This window comes from Phyllostomus hastatus, unplaced genomic scaffold, assembly GCF_019186645.2.
Source record: "Phyllostomus hastatus isolate PE091 unplaced genomic scaffold, TTU_PhHast_1.1 phas_contig_16, whole genome shotgun sequence".
NCBI lineage: Eukaryota > Metazoa > Chordata > Mammalia > Chiroptera > Phyllostomidae > Phyllostomus > Phyllostomus hastatus.
Window position 1 is genome coordinate 3542257 of NW_025333643.1, and position 16932 is coordinate 3559188.

The 16932-nt window shown below is 40.3% G+C and overlaps 1 pseudogene; it reads right to left on the reverse strand.

Moving 5' to 3' along the window:
* Nucleotides 1-6659: 6659 nt before the first annotated feature.
* Nucleotides 6660-7036, reverse strand: LOC123814567 (annotated as a pseudogene).
* Between the last annotated feature and the right edge of the window lie 9896 nt (nucleotides 7037-16932).

Genomic DNA, 16932 nt, shown 5'->3' on the forward strand with positions numbered 1-16932 from the left:
CCAGCCCTACTGCTTATCAGCTGAGTGGCCTTGGCAGATCATTTATCCTCTGAGAAGCTGGGGTTCCTTTCCTGGAAAATGGGGAAAATACATTGCAAGGGTTGGCATGATGCTCAAATTAAATGACTATTTTAGTATTTTATCCATCATAAAATTTACATGTAATAACCTCTGTGATGAATTCCAGTGATGAAGAGGCAGTGTGGTGTAATTGGAAAGAGCTCTGAATTTGAAGACTGAATAGAAAGTTAACACTGCTTAACTGCCCCCACCCCCCCTTCCCTTCCCCGCCCTCCCACCAGGCCCACCCCTGCACTTTACATAAGTTGTATCATTTTCCTTGCATCCTTACGATAATCCTGTCAGGTATTAATTCTCCCACTGTGCACTCTGCTTTCATCGCTATGCTGCTTAGTTTAAGATCAAGTGTTCATTATACAAATTACTATGTGATCTTGGGGACAATATTTATTCTAATACTCAGTTTTCTTATCTGTAAAACTGCAGTGGTATTAATCCTGACATCACTAGTAGCACCTCAACTCCTTTTTGGAGATTCCTAACCACCTTTTAGAGTTAGATTGGCTCTAAATAAAAAAGTAAAAGCTCAAATGTTACCTTTAGTATCCAGCTCACACTAGCTCAGTAAATTTGACATCCATATCTGAATTCCACCAGCACACTGGCATAACTTTATTTTAAAATTTCTCCACACACACATCTCATATCATTTCTAACAGTTTATATAGTAAAGAGTGACTACAGAATAGCCATGTCCTAGCCACCTTGATGAAATTGTAATGCTGTCCTGAAAACATAGTTGAAGGGTGAATTGTTCAGATGGATACGGACAATCTCCGAGAGGGTGGCAGGGAATATGACAGAAAGAAAGATTGTGAGCAGGTCTCCAAAGCTCACAGGGAACATCTGGAGGTCATTTGGAGATGGTAATAAGAAAAGTATTCCAGCTCATAGCTCAACCTCAGAGGGAGAGCAGTCAGACAGGGGCAGTCTTGGGAGTCAGGAGATTGCAGGCTATACCCCTGGGCCTGCAGCATGTGGTTACTTCATGGAAAGTGCTCCCTCCTCCATGGCACAACTAGTTGAACTTGAGCTAGCCTGGTCTTCTAGTTCATAGCCACACTGAACTCAATTACTGGTTTTGTTGGCAGAGGGGAGGGCCTGCCCATGTGAGGGTGATTTGATGGAAAATTTTCCAGGTGTATATATAAAGGGAAGAACATCTTCTGATTCCAGGGAAGAGAAGAAAACAATCCCCAGGGTTATGGCTTCTAAGATGATGAGAAAACTCTCCCTTGCTGTGTTTTGTCCAGGAAGTTTTCCTGTGCATAAAGTGTGCATTCATAGAGTGGGGGAACAAGGCTGCTCAAACCTGTTTTAGGTGATAGAGCACCTGAAAGTCAGCTTCCTTTGCAGAAGATGATGAAACACTGGCATTTCTCTTGCTTATTATATGAACCATGATTCAGCTCAGAATATACTGATGGATTTAGCATCTGGGTTGGGCTAGAAATGCCTGCTTAATTAACTGTGCAAATTGTTATAAATGACAAAATCACAGCCATAAGCATACTGGCTCATGGAGAAAACAAGCTGTTGAGCTTCTCAGGTTCCAGCTTCCAAGTATCTCCATGACATTATTTCCAATATCCTCTGCCAATAGTTTTGAATGTTCTGCTAATACTTGATAGCAGTCATCAAGTGAAAATGTTGGTAGAAAAACTTAAAATTAGCTTTTCTTAATTTTTTTTTATGTTTAGAGAGAGAAAGCAAGAGCAGCATTGATTTGTTGTTCCACCCTTCTGTGCATTCACCAGTGGACTCTTGTACATGCCCTGACTGGGGGTCAAATCCACAATCCTAGCTCTCCAACCAACTCAGCTATTTGGCCAGGGCCTTCACATTTTTTAAAAAAAGCAAATCAAAGAGAAAAAAAAACATATTTGGGGGAATTTAGGGTCAAAAAGATCTGAGTTTAAATCAAGAATATTAGCTGTGTGACATTGGGCAAATTACTAAAACTCTTGGAACCTGCTTTCTCTTCTTACTGTGCAGGATTATTCTCAAGATTAGCATCAGTGTATGTAAAGCCCCTGGCACAGTGCCTGGCATAGTAGGAGGCCTTCTAAAGAACAAATACGAATAATATTATTGGCATCAGAACACTTCATCCAGCTCTTTCAACTCCAGTGTTCCACGAGGAGGGGAAAACTGAGCTGGAAAAGGCCTAGATACAATTGGGTTGTATTCCCCTATTCAGCAGATTAGGCAAGAGACTCAACTCCCCAAACCACACTGCAAATTTCCTGAGAGCCAGGAACAGAATCCCAACCCATAGCAGCTTCCCTACCATCTTGGGCTGTGCTGTTCTCTTCTGCAAACCCAGAGCCTTTCTAAAATGTCTCACGTTGTCCCTTGAGGCCACCAGCTATTGCACACGTCCTCTTCTCTTTTGGTAGCCGGCCAAGAGGAGAGAATGCACCGTGATTCACCAGGTGAGCCGGTCCCTGAGCCCCAGTTACTGTTCCTGTTAAAGAAAACACTCTCCTCCCAACTGTGCCAGTATGTTAGTGTTTCCTGTTAGGTTTCTTCCTCCCGCTGTGGCTTTGCTCTGTTTGGGGAATTTGTTGGGGAGGGTGCCTGCAGCAGCACAAGGCCACAGTTTGAGATGCTGATATCATAGCCACTTGGAGCAGGGAAGGACCTGAATGCTCAGCCTGGCCTGGGCTGCAGAGGCGGGGGAAGCTGCCTGCCCACCTAAGGACTCCAGGGAGCATGTTTGGGCAGAGAGAGGGGATGGGACAGGAGACAGACGTGTCAGCACCTGTCTGCCAGTCTCTAGGGGGAGAGAGAAAGAGAGACACACCTGTGAAAAGGGGAGACAGAAGCAACACAAAGGAACCCAGGTACATTTCAGGGACGTACATAGATTTCACAAGCTCAAAGATCTCTTTTTCGTTTAAAACACGGCCCAATGCTTTAGAGGATATTGGTTAGTTTCTCCTTTACGGGGCTATTTTCATTCTGGGCATGCGCTGTTCACATTATCCACTTTTCCTCCAGCTCAGTGGCTCAGCTGCAGAGGCTGGCCTGTCAATCACGTGGGGGAATTTATATTACGTCACCAGCAGCCAATCAGAGCAGCTGATTGGTCTGGGATAACCAGTATTACTACTGTGAGTTGACATAACCCTAGCCAAGAGCAAAGAAGTTTGGCAGTTTTCATCAGCAGGCAGAGACTTTTAAAGGGCTTTTTGAACGCCCTCTCATTTTTATAGGGCCACTCATAAACCTTTTCCGTGTCTCCATCCCACACTGACTGATGAGCTGGCTGCACACGGAGATAGAAGGCCTGCAGCAGACACGTGAAGAGGACTCGTTATAGCCCGAGAGAGGCCAAGAAGGGCACCTGCTCCTAACTTTCTAGGCCTGGCTCTAGTCCAGGACCACCTGCACATCCCACTTCTTGGTTCTGGGAAGTGCCCTGAACAAATTCTTCTTTACTTAAATTAACTGGAATCAAGCCTCCCTCCCTCAGGCCAAATGATCTTTGCCAAGACTTTATGCCTCAATATCTAGACTTCTCCTTTCCTTGGCTGAGGGTCCTTGACAAGATCGTCACTGGTCAGTCTCCACACCTCCATGTTGCTGACACAGGAACTGATGTGGCCTGAATGAGCGATGTGCTTTGGGGTCCATAGGGAGTTCTGCCTCACCTTGTAGGAAACACCTGCCTGGGGTGGGGAGCACAATTCCACTTTCCAGCCCAAACCACACTGAAGACCTGACTGTTCTTGAAGTCTAAAAAGATACCCTCTGCCTCTGCTAAAAGTCACACTTCTCTTGCTCCAGTTTGATTTTTATCACAAATGAGAGAACTTCTAGACAGTCAGGTCTTTTTACTTTCATTCTCCCTTTGGTCTAATCTAGGAGTCAGTAAACCATGGCCTTCCAGACAAATTCACCCCACCTGGTTTTGTAAATAAAGCTGCATTACAATACAGCCAGGCATATACGTTTAAGTATTGTCTATGCTGCTTTCAAACTATAACAGCAGAGTTGAGAGGTTGTGATAAAGATCATATTTTTGGCAAGGCCAAAAATATTTACTCCGTAAAGGTGGGCCTTTATGGAGTTTGCCTACCTCTTAATTCATCTACCTGGCTGCCCCCAGAGTAATCTCTCAAACTTCAGATCCAATCACACCATTCTTCTGCTTAAAAAAAAAATTGAACCCTGACTGGTGTAGCTCAGTGATTGAGCACAGGCTGCAAACCAAAGGCTTACCAGTTCAATTCCCAGTCAGGGCACATGCCTGGGTTGTGGGCCAGGTCCCCAGTGGGGCCACGTGAGAGACAACCACACATTGATGTTTCTCTCCCTCTCTTTCTCCTTCCCTTCTCCTCTCTCTAAAAATAAATAATCTTTTTTAAAAAAAATCTAAATCCACATTGTAGATAGAAGCTCCTTTGTGTGGCTCTACACAACCTAGCGCACACTCCCTTCCTTCCCTACTTTGCGCCTTCCACCTCAGTTCACATTCTGCCTGATGCCTAGAATGCCCTTCTGCTTTCTCCCTCTGTCAAATGTATAAACATCCTGTAACACCAAATTCAAATGTCACCTCCCCTATGCATCCTTCCTAGATGCCTAGTGTAATGAATTCCTTCCTCTTCTATGCTCCTATAGCTCTTTAGATAAACAACTGCCATTGTATTGACCATGTAGGATTGCAATGATGCGTTTATGTGTTTGTATTCCCCGCTACAGAGTGAGCTGTTAGAGATCAAGGACCTTATATCACTGCCTTTCTGCCCCTTCCAGGAATGTAGATGAATCATTGGGATGAAAAGTCAGAAAGAGATTTTTATAAAAATGCCCAGAACCTTATCCTATGCCACTTCTCATGACTAACTGTCTGACTTCTTCTTCTCTCTGTACTTCTGGTAGCTGGAATGTCATATGTGCTTGGAAGATGTCTAATGAGTGAGTATGTAAATGGATAAAATATATTTTTCTAACATCAACATGCAGTAAACACAGTGTCACATTTACTTTACCATCAAGTATATTCAGAACTTTTAAAAATAACCCACCTCCATCCAAAGAAGATGTACAAAGAGCCAATAAGCCCATGAAAAAATACTCAACATCATTAGCCATTAGGGCAAAGCAAATCAAAACCATGATGAGTTACCACTTCACACCCACTAGGAGAGCTATAACCAAAAAGACATAACATGGTGGTGAGCATGTGGAGTAATTGGAACCTCTTACATTGCTGGTGGGAATGCAACATGATGCTGGTGCTGTAGAAAGGAGTTTGATCATCCCATAGAGCTACCCTATGACCCAACACTCTCACTCCTGAGTATATAACGAAGAGAAATGAAAACGTATGTCCACACAAAAAGCTTGTACAGCAATATTCATAGCAACTTTATTCATAATCGCAAAACAGCAGAAACAACATAAACGTCCATAGGCTGGTAAATGGATAAATAAAATGTGGTATATTCCACACAATGAAATATTTTTCAGCCTGTGAAAGTAATGCAATTCTGATTCATGCTATAAGATGGATGAACTTTTAAAATATGCTCAGTGAAAGAAGCCAAGCACAAAAGGCAACATACATATGATTATATTTATATGAAATGTCCAGAATAGGCCAATCATAGAGACAGAAAGCAGAATAGTGGTGATCTGTTTTCAGTAGGGCTGGGGTGGGGAAAGAAATAAGGAGTAACTGCTAATGGATAGGGAGTTTCTTTTTGGGAGTGATGAAACTGTTCTGGAATTAGGTAGTGACAATGGTTGTACAATGCTGAATATGCTAAAATCATTGAACTGTGTATTTTAAATGAGTTAATTTTATGGTATGTGGATTATAAGTGTTTTAAAAGAAAGTATGCCACATTGAATGAGAACTAAAATCTGTGAATTCTATCAGGTCAGTATCCTAATTGGAAAATTGTACTATAGTTTTACAGGATGTTACCCTTGGGAGAGACTGGGTAAAAGGTACATGAGATGTCTCTCTATTATTTATTACAACTGCATGTATATCTACAATGATATAAAAATTTAAAAACATACTCTGTTTCTTTCCTATTTCTTGCCCCCTGAAATAAGAATTTCCCAGAGCAACATGTTCTTTGAATGCTGTAGTTGTTTGATGGCATCTTTCACCTTTTAGAAACCACAGGTCTAGCTCATAGATCCTATGAATCTTTCCAGAGTTGACTGAAGTGTTGGATGCACCAGAAATATTTATTGACTCCAAAATGTGAAAAGAAAACCATAAAATTGCCCTGGCTGGTGTGGCTCAGTGGATTGAGTGCCAGCCTGTGAACCAAGGGGTCACTGGTTTGATTGCCAGTCAGGACACATGCCTAGGTGGCAGGCTAGGTCCCCAGTGTGGGGTGCGTGAGAGGCAACCACACATTGATGTTTCTCTCCCTCTCTCTCTAAAAATAAATAAAATATTTAAAAAAGAAAACCATAAATTCATAACCTATGTTTAAATAAATATGCAAAATATGATCTTATATCAAATAGTCAACTTCCTCCTCCTCCTCCTTCCTTTTGGTTCTTAGGTTTTATTCAAGAGCTTGTATGTATCAGATAAATGAGTTTTAATCCTCCTCCTCCTCTTCTTCTTCATCCTGGTTTATCTGGAAGTAACCCAATTTGTAACTCTCTTTGCTGATGCACAACCGGTCATGTAGGTTATTCTTCTTCAAAACTTTTTTGTGAGATATTTCAAATACCTTTTGGAAAAAGACACCTCAGAAGTTACAGTGACCTTACTCTTGCTTCTTTCAAAGGTTACAGGCCCTCCACCAACGTTCCCAGCTTTTCTGTTCACTTTGATTCTCTCCTGAAGAAACTGCTCAAAATTGGCAGCATCCACAGTTCCATCTTTTAAAGGGTGGGTGTAGTTAAGGGTGAACTTCGAAACCTGCTTCTTTCTTTTGCCCCTCTCTGCCACAAGCTTTTTCACAGGAACCATGGGACTGCAGAGACAGAAAGGGCCAACTTCTATATTTCTCTCCGTGTGTATTATATATCCTTAATATTTAAGGTGAGTATCATGAAGATTCAAAAACAGAAATGACCTGGGTTTGAATCCTGTCTTTACCTCTTGTAGCTCTGTGGCATTGGAAAAGTTTCTTAACTTCCTTGAGTTTCAAGTTCACTCTCTGAAGAAAGAAAATTGTAGAATCTGCTCCATAGAGTTGTTGTGAAGGTTAAAATTACATGAATAGCTAATTCATGGAAAAGGTTCAGTAAAATACTTGCCCTATAGTAAGGACTCAGTAAGTGGTAGATATTACAACAACAATAATACCAGGATGGTGGTTTATACACTGCTGTCCCTGACATATATTTGCAGGTGACTGGGGTAGGTGGTAAAAGCCTTGAGCCCAGTAGGTCCTTGAATCCACTTGATAATGGATTTGTACTTAACCAGAGCCAGAGAAAAGGCTTCTATTGTCAGTTCTGCTAGAAGAACAATCAGGGGAAAACAAAGGCCTGGTTTCACTGGAGGTTTAAGGTAATATTATTTTAAATGAAAGCTACCAACAATGTGGAAAAACCACAGGAGGGATGAGACCGGCTAAGGTTTGCATTCTGAGATCAGCTAGAGGTTGGCTGAGTCACGAAACATTTTACACAAATTGTGATCCCACAACGACTATATTTTCCTTGCTAAAACTCAGGATACCTGTTCTTTAAAAAGCTATTTTTAAAAACATGTGCGATTTATGGTGTCATATATGAAAAAGCTTATATACAACTTAAATTTGGTTATGTATTTTCTCAGTCATCTTTATTTTTTAAAAAGTAAGATGATGTGACTTTGGAAACTCAGCACACACCTGAGCATTAAGGTTGTGTAACTTTGGGGATAACTGTTTGAAACAGTTGTGCAAACATGTGTCAGGGCCTGGCCCCTCGCTGAGGATGCAGAACAGGCCTAGGCCTCAGGCACGCACAGTACCGAACCTATCAAATGTAGAAAACAAAAAGGCAATAACAACAAAAAACACAAAATATAAGGATGTGTAATAAATTTTAAAAAACAGTGATTTTGTGAATGTCTTATCATATTAGTCAAAGATAATATTGGAAGAAAAAATAATTCTGAAGGTCATCTTTATGCGTCCAGCGCTTGAAAAGTATTGTTTCAGAAAAACAGTAGAACAATAGAAATAGTGCTGATATAATAGGCAATACAAAGATTTGAAATGAAAAAAATCTCAGCTTTGGTACAGGCTCTGCAGCTTACCTATTGTGTGAGGTTAGCCAAGCCACTTAACCTCTCTGTGCTTCAGTTTCCTCATCTGTAAAAAATAAACAATAAAACCTACTTTGGTTTAGTATGAAATTAAATAAGAGAAAGTGAATCTTATTCAAATAGAAGGTAACATTATAGAAAATTACAGATAATGTTCTCAGTTGTGGGCTATTTGTAGATAACACAGGATCACAGAATTGTATTATTTCTAGATGTGTTGGTTTTTTCATCTTTTAAGATATATTTTGTTGATTATGCTATTGCAGTTGTCCTGATTTATCCCTCTTTGCCCCCTTCCACCCAGTATCCCTCATTCCCTCTGGCGATCCTCCCTCCACCTTAGTTCATGTCTATGGGTCATGCATGTAAATTCTTTGGCTACCCCATCTCCTATACTGTTCTTAACATCCCCCTGCCTATTCTGTACCTACCAATTTGTACTTCTTAATCCCTGCACCTTTTCCTCAATTCTCCCCCTTCCTACTGCCAACAGGGAACCCTCCAAATGATCTCCATGTCTATGATTCTGTTTCTGTTCTGCTTGTTTGCTTAGTTTGTGTTTTAGATCAGTTGTTGATAGTTGTGAATTTATTGCCATTTTAATGTTCATAGTTTTGATCTTCTTCTTTTTCTTAAATAAGTCTCTTTAACATTTCATGTAATAATGGCTTGATGATAATGAACTCCTTTAGCTTTACTTTGTCTGGGAAGCACTTTATCTGCTCTTCAATTCTAAATGATAGCTTTGCTGGATAGAGTAATCTAGGTTGTAGGTCCTTGCTTTTCATCACTTTGAATACTTCTTGCCAGTCCCTTCTAGCCTGCAAATTTATTTTGAAAAATCAGCTGACAGTCTTATGGGAACTCCTTTGTAGGTAACAATCTGTTTTTCTCTTGTTGCTTTTAAGATTCTCTCTTTATCTTTAACCTTTGTCATTTTAACTATGATGTGTCTTGATGTGGTACTCTTTGCATCCATCTTGTTTGGGAATCTATGTGTTTCCTAAACTTATATGTCTATTTTCTTCACCAAATTAGGGAAGTTTTTTTTCATTATTTTTTCAAATAAATTTTCCATTTCTTGCTCTTTCTCTTCTCCTTCTAGCACCTCTATCATTGGAATGTTTGTACCTTTGAAGTTGTCCAAAGGGCTCTTTACCCTATCCTTGTTTTTTTCTTTATTCTCTTTTCTTCTTGCTGTTCTGATTAAATGTTTTTTTTTCTTCCTTATGTTTCAAATCATTAATTTGCTTCTCAGTTTCATCCACTTCCATCCACTGTTGATTCCCTGTAGATTTTTCTTTATTTCACTTAGTGTAACCTTTATTTCTGCCTCAGTCTTTTTTATGCTGTTGAAGTACCCAATGAGTTTCTTGAACATCCTAATAACCAGTATTTTAAATGCTGCACCTAATAGATTGCTTATCTCCATTTTGTTTAGTTCTCTTTCTGGGGTTTTATTCTTTTTTTTTTTAATTTGGGCCATATTTCTTTGTCTCCTCATTTTGGCAGACTCCCTGTGTTTGTTTTTATGTATTAGCTAGAGCTGCTCCTACTGCTTGTCTCTGTAGTATGGTCTATTGTAGAAAAGTACACTGGTAAATTGGATGGGGTAGAGCCTTAGGTAATCTCCAGGGTGTGACAACCCATGTGAACCAGGTTGACGGGGTCTTCAATATGGTGTTGCTGCTTGATGGCTGTGTAGGGGGAAGGGCCCAGAAAGGGGACAATGCCACTGCCTAAACTCTGAAGGTTTGTCTGAGAGGAAGCTGTCCCCTGGCACTCACCCTGATGCCAGACACTTCAGTTTCTCCCCCTATGCCACTGATGCCCTTCTGGCTGTTGCCCTAGTGCCGAAGCCCAGAGTGAGTGAGTCTGCATGAATCCCAAGTCCACTGTGAGCCCTGTAAGAGGAAACTCCTGAGAATCCTGCAGTTTCTTGTACCGCCCCATCCCCCACTAGTTTTGCAGCCAGAAGTTATGGAGACTTATTTTCTTGGCACTGGAACCTTGGGTTGGATGGTCTAGTGTTTGGCTGGGATCCCTTGCTCCTGAGGTATCCCTCCTGATTTTTACCCATCACACGTGGGTATGGGACTGCCTGTTCTTCATCTCCTTGTCTCTGTGCCTCTACATGCAAGTCTCCATGTCCCCACCCCTCCATGTCTCTGTACCTCTTACCTGTCTAGATGAATGTGGCTTCTTTAATTCTTTGGTTGTCAGACTTCCATAAAGCTTGATTTTCTGATGATTCTGGGTGATATTTGTTTTGTAGCCTAGTTGTAATTTTTGCTGTGGTTGTGTGAGGAGACAGGCCATGTTTATCTATGCCTCCATCTTGACCAAAGGTCCTAAATGTGTTTGTTTTCATATTGTAGGACAAAATTAGTATAGGAAGTAAAAATTCCAGAACAATAGAAGGATACCAATAATTTATTAATGCCTCCATGTTTTGGCTTCTGAGAGTGTAGGACCTTCAAATGGTAAAAGAGAAGTTTGTGTTTATACTGAGAGGGCAAATGCTCATCAATTAATGGTGAGTGCTTGAGGCACTAGATAAGGAGGATCATGGAGCAAGGTTCAGGCATTAAGAGAGAGTTCTGTGACCAACTGTGATATTTGTCATGGGCACAAGAAAGGGAGGATAGTTAAGAATTAGGTGTTCACTGATCTTGCATTTCTTAAGAGAGTGATACAGTGTTAGCTTAGGGGGCCCAGAGTAGGATTATGATAAATCTAGAAGACAGCAATGGGAGCCTAAGGTTAAGACACTTAAAAAAACATTAACTAAGCACCCATTTCTTTGTGTCAAACCTTGTGCAAGGCACTGATGATGGAGCAATGAGTGGGGCTGTATTCCTCAGTGTTCTAAATAAGAGTCAGTAGACTGAGGTTCAAATCCTGTCTCTGCAACTTGACCTATGACTTTGGGCAAGCTGTGGAGTCAGCAGTATAAACATTTATAATACCATGTAACATTTGGGCTAACAGAGATATGTGCCGAGCATCTAGGAGGCTTCTGGTGAAGATGGTGTCATGAGGTCATGCTTTGAGGCTTTCTCCTGCTTCAAAAATATAAAATTATATTAAAATATTAAAAGAGAAAAAACATAGCCATAGAATGTATATATGTATATATGTATACACACATGCATGTGTGTATATGTATACACATATATATGAATAATATCTCTGTGGAGAAAACATGAAACACATACATGAATGATAAATGGACTAGTGGGCTCTGGGTGGGAAAGCAGGCAGAGGTGACCAGGGATTGGTCTTTTGTGTAGTGACAGGAATGGCAAGGGCACAGAGCACTGTGAAAGGCCAGAATCAGGCCCTGTGCTTGAAATCAGTGTGTGTTCTTTTTGTTCACACACGTACACACATGCACATACTTGTACACGCACACATATTCCTTCCACCTATTAAAGGATACTAAGAAATCTGCAACTGTTAGCTATTTAGACTTATGGCTTTAAAAGGTAGGTTACAGCCCTGGCTGGCGTAGCTCAGTGGATTGAGCATGGGCTGCGAACCAAAGTGTCGCAGGTTCGACTCCCAGCCAGGGTACATGCCTGGGTTGCAAGCCATAATCCCCAGCAACCACATATTGATGTTTCTCTCTCTCTCTCTATCTCCCTCCCTTCCCTCTTTAAAAATAAATAAATAAAATCTTAAAAAATAAAATAAATAAATAAATAAATTTATACTTAAAAAAAAAAAGGTAGGTTACCTGTGAGATGGTGAAACCAGGACCTGAATAAGCTTTTTCAGTGAACTGATGCCTAGTTTTGCATTTCCCCCATATCGCAGAGAGTCTAAGGCACCAACATAGTACTTAATTCTGGACTAGGAGCCCGAGGGACTCAATGGAAGCAACTAGAAAGTGCTGGACAAGGAAGAAGGAATACAGCAGAGAGATTAGGGTGGTCAGGAGGAGAAATGTGCCCTCAGAATGAATGTGCAAATCAGAATCCCCAAGGCTATAAGGAAAATCAATGCTAAAACACAGAGCCAAATAAAATCAACAATCAAGGGATGAATTCACTTCTAATGTAATGAAAATAATGAAGGAACCAGAAGCTGACCTTAAAATGATTTTGTTTACAGTCCTCTTAGGATTAGAGGGAGAAATAGCAACTATTTTTTTTATAAAAGGAGAAGAGGTTTCAAAATAAAAGTGGTATGTCAATAATTCCTCGGTGCACTGAAAAAGTAACAAAATAAAAATGTGAAGAAATGAAAAAATGGATATAAAAAAGCAAGTACTGGAAGTGAAAAAGTAAAATCATTAAAAACAGTTGAGGAAGGAAAGAAAAGAAAGCTAATTCACGTGGTGGTTGAACTCAGGAGGAAAAATAGAGTTTCCTTTAGGATTAGAGGAGTGCTACCAGGAACTCTTTCCTTGACTTGGAATGCATACTCACTAGCTGCTGGGGTAATGCCAGAAATGGCAGTAGGCTGGTGTCCCAGCTTTGGGGCGAGGAGCAGGCAATTGCTTCCATTATAGGATGGAAAACAACCTGTGTGTTTGAGAATGAAGGCATAATATTTCCTTTAATTGAAAATCTTCCAGAGAAAGCAGCAACTTGACCATCCAGAATGACTACAATTGTGTCTTCTGGAAATATTATTATTAGAGCCTCTCTCCGTTGTTCTTCTATGAAGGAGTGATTATAGAATTTAGTTTTTGTCTAGATGTTTAGACTTGGATGGTGGCAGAGCTGGGGTGGGGTGGGAGGAATAAATATTTATGGAGCAACACTCTGTACCTTTTTTCCCATACATTTTCTCACTAATCTACATACCAACTCTGGCAGTCAGGTATTTTTATCCCCATGTTACAATAAGGAAATTGAGGCTGCAAAGTTTAAAGTACTTCAATCAAATTTTCCCTGGAGGTAATGATACAGGAATTTGAACCCATGTCTTCCTGTTCCAATGCTCTTCCCTCTATAGCACTTCAAAACAGAGCCTGTGTCACATTTATGTTTGTATTACCAGGGCCTAGAACAGTGTTTGGCACATGGAAGATGCCTAATAAGTGTTTCCCAAAAGAATGGAAGCCCCATTGATCAACTTATAAGCTCCTAAATGGGTGATCACTTATTTCACCTACTACAGAAGGGAACAAAGTAATATTGAGCATATGCAGGTGAATCCCTTGATGAATATTTTTTATGAGAAAGGTGAAATATATATAATAGCTTTTCTATCACTATACCCTGCAATCTTACCAAATCATGTTAATTCTTGATCTTAAATATCTCTCAAACTCATTTACTTGTCTTCATCTCCACCACCTCAGTCCAAGGCCAAGACACCTTTATTTCTTACCTCCACAGCTATGGTAGCCTCTCGCCTGGTCTGCCCATTTCTTCTTTCGCCTCCCTTCCATTCATGCCCCACACTGCAGCCAGGATAGTCCATTCATTCCCCACAGGACAGCCAGGATGGTCCATTCACTCCCACACTGCAGATACAATCATGTCACTCCCTGCTTAAAATCCTTGAATGTTTTCATTGCCCTTATAAAACAAAAAGTCCTGAAACTCCTCACATCTAAACTTGACCTACAGAGTCCTATGTGATCTGCCTGACCATGCTGTCCTGCCTCTCCTTATGTCAGTCTCCCTATTGCTATTTTTTACACAATTGGAAGAGTCTCCAACCCTTGGACTTTGCTGTCTCCTGCCTTCATAATGCTATTCTTTCCCTCTTTCGTGTATCTTACTCCTACTCTACCTCTGTGCCCCAGTAAGACATCAGTTCTGCAGGGAAGAATCCTCTGCCCTCCTGAGACTGAGTTGGGACCCCTGCTGTATGCTCCCATGGCCCTCTGCACATCTCCTTTAGAAACTCCTAATAGAACTCTAATTGTTTCTTAATGTCCCCCTTCCCAACTAGATTCAGTTCCTAATCCACTGGGATCCTATCATTTTTATTCACCCACATACACTGAACGCCTACTTGGTGAAGACATATAAGAAACTCTCAATGAATACATGTTGTCTGCATGAATGATTTTCACACTGCACTTAAGGGGTGACATGTCCAGTGATTGAAGGGAAGTGACACAGAATTGCTTCTAAATCGCAGAATCAGAGCAAAGATTAAACAACCCCATGATTTACTTCAGAGTGACTTTTAGATGGAGAGCTCCTGATGGTCTGAAGAGTAAGTTAAAATGCATTGTCATTTTGTTGTCTGTGGCTGGCAGTTAATCAAGCCCCAGTGGGGCCAGATTTCCCATGCGGGGAATAAACAAGGTGACATCATGGTCACACACGCCCTAGGAGATTGTGCAAGTTGTTGGCTCTGCTTGCTGGTTGGAAGAGTCTGTCCTTGCTGTCTTGGGCTGCTAATCATCTTTGTAAAGCTGATGATTCTATAGGTCTCCAGGGATGGATGACAGACTTCAGTGTCCCAGTTCTTCCGCCCTCCGTGTGACCCTCAGGATCTAGCCTGCCCCTGTGAGGTGATGGCCTCCACTCCACTTGCAGAGTTGCAGAGCAGTACTTTTGCTCACTGTTTTCCAAACCCCGAGTACACTCAGAATTTCCCCTCACTTTAATTTCAACATAATAGCAAGCATCCCTCTAGCACATTAAGGTTTCTAAAAGTTTTCTACTTGTTCTTTTTCTCCTTTGATCATGGATCTTATGCTCATTGAAGAAAGAAGATAGATTGACGATTATGTTTTACAATATATTGTATATACAAACAAATTCAGCTTTTAGTGATCTGGGCAAGTTATTTAGCCTCTTTATATTCCAGTTCTTCTCTTTAAAGAGGCTAATACTAATAATTACTTCATAGGATGTTTGCAGAGATTAATTAATACATGTACAGAGTTATAATAGTTCCCAGCAAATAGGTAATCCCTAAGTGTTAACTATCTCTATTAACTATAATAATAGTTAATTATAACTATTATTGTTATATTGTATTTTTTCTTTTTTTCCATTTTCAAATAACTTTTATTTTTCAATCACAGTTGACACTAGTATATTAGTTTCAGGTGTACACATTAGTGATTGCACATTACATAACTTACTAAGTGATCATCCTGATAAATCTCACACCCCTCTGACATCATACATAGCCATTAGAATATTATTGACTATATTCCCTATGCTGTACTTTACAACCCCCTGACTATCTGTAACAACAGATTTGTATTTCTCAGTCCCTTCACTTTTTCCACCCATCTCCAAAATCCCCCAGCCATCTGGCACCAATCAAAATGTTCTCTGTATCTATGTGTCTGTTTCTGTTCTGCTTGTTCACTTATTTTGTTTTTTTTAGATTCAATGATTGATAGATATGCACTTAGTGCTATTTTCTTCATAATCATTTTTTTTCTTTTTAAAGAAGACCCTTTAACATTTCATAAAATACTGGCTTAGTGGTGATTAACTCCTTTAGTTATTTTTTGTCTAGAAAGGTCTTTATGTGTCCTTCAATTCTAAGTGACAGCTTTACTGGATACAGTAATCTTGGTTGTAGGTCCTTACTTTTCATCATTTTGAATATTTCTTGCCAATTCCTTCTGGCCTGCAAAGTTTCTGTTGAGAAATCATTTGATAATCTTATGGAAGCTCCCTTGTAGGTAACTCACTGCTTTTCTCCTGCTATTTTTAAGATTTTCTCTTTGTCTTTAATTTTTGGCATTTTAATTATGATGTGTCTTAATGTGGACCTTTTTGGGTTCATCTAGTTTGGGACTCTCTACACTTCCTGGACTTGTATGTCTATTTCTCTCACCAAGTTAGGGAAGTTTTCTTTATTATTATTATTACATTTTTGAATCCTCACTGAAGAACATGCTCATTGATTTTTAGAGAGAGGGAAAGGGTGAGAGAGAGAGGGAAAGTAACACCAATGTGAGAGAGAAAAATCAATCCATTGCCTCTCATACTTGCCCCAACCAGGGACCAAACCTGCAACCTAGATATGTGCCCTGACTGGGAGTCAAACCCACAACCTTTTGGTCTATGGAACAGTGCTCCAACCAACTGATCCATACCAGCCAGGACTCTTCATCATTTTTTCAAATAGATTTTCAATTTCTTGCTCTCTCTTCTCCTTCGGGCACCCACATGATACGAATATTAGTATGCCTAAAGTTGTCCCAGAGGTTCCTTACACTATCCTTATGTTTTTGGATTCTTTTTTTCTTCTTGCTATTCTTTTTTTTTTTAAATATTTTATTTATTTATTTTTAGGGAGGGAGAAAGAGAGAGAGAGAGAGAGAGAGAGAAACATCCATGTGCAGTTGCTGGGGGTCGTGGCCTGCAACCCAGGCATGTGCCCTGACTGGGAATCGAACCTGCAACACTTTGGTTCGCAGCCCGCGCTCCATCCACTGAGCTACACCAGCCAGGGCTTCTTCTTGCTATTCTGATTAAGTGTTTCTTAGTTTACTTACATCCCAAATTGCTGATTTGATTCTTTACTTTATCTACTCTACTGTTGATTTCCTGTAAATTATTCATTTCAGTTAGTGTATCCTTCATTTATGACTGGTCCTTTTTATGCTATTTATGTTCTTACTAAATTCAGTGAGCATCCTGATAGTCAGTGTTTTAAACTCTGCA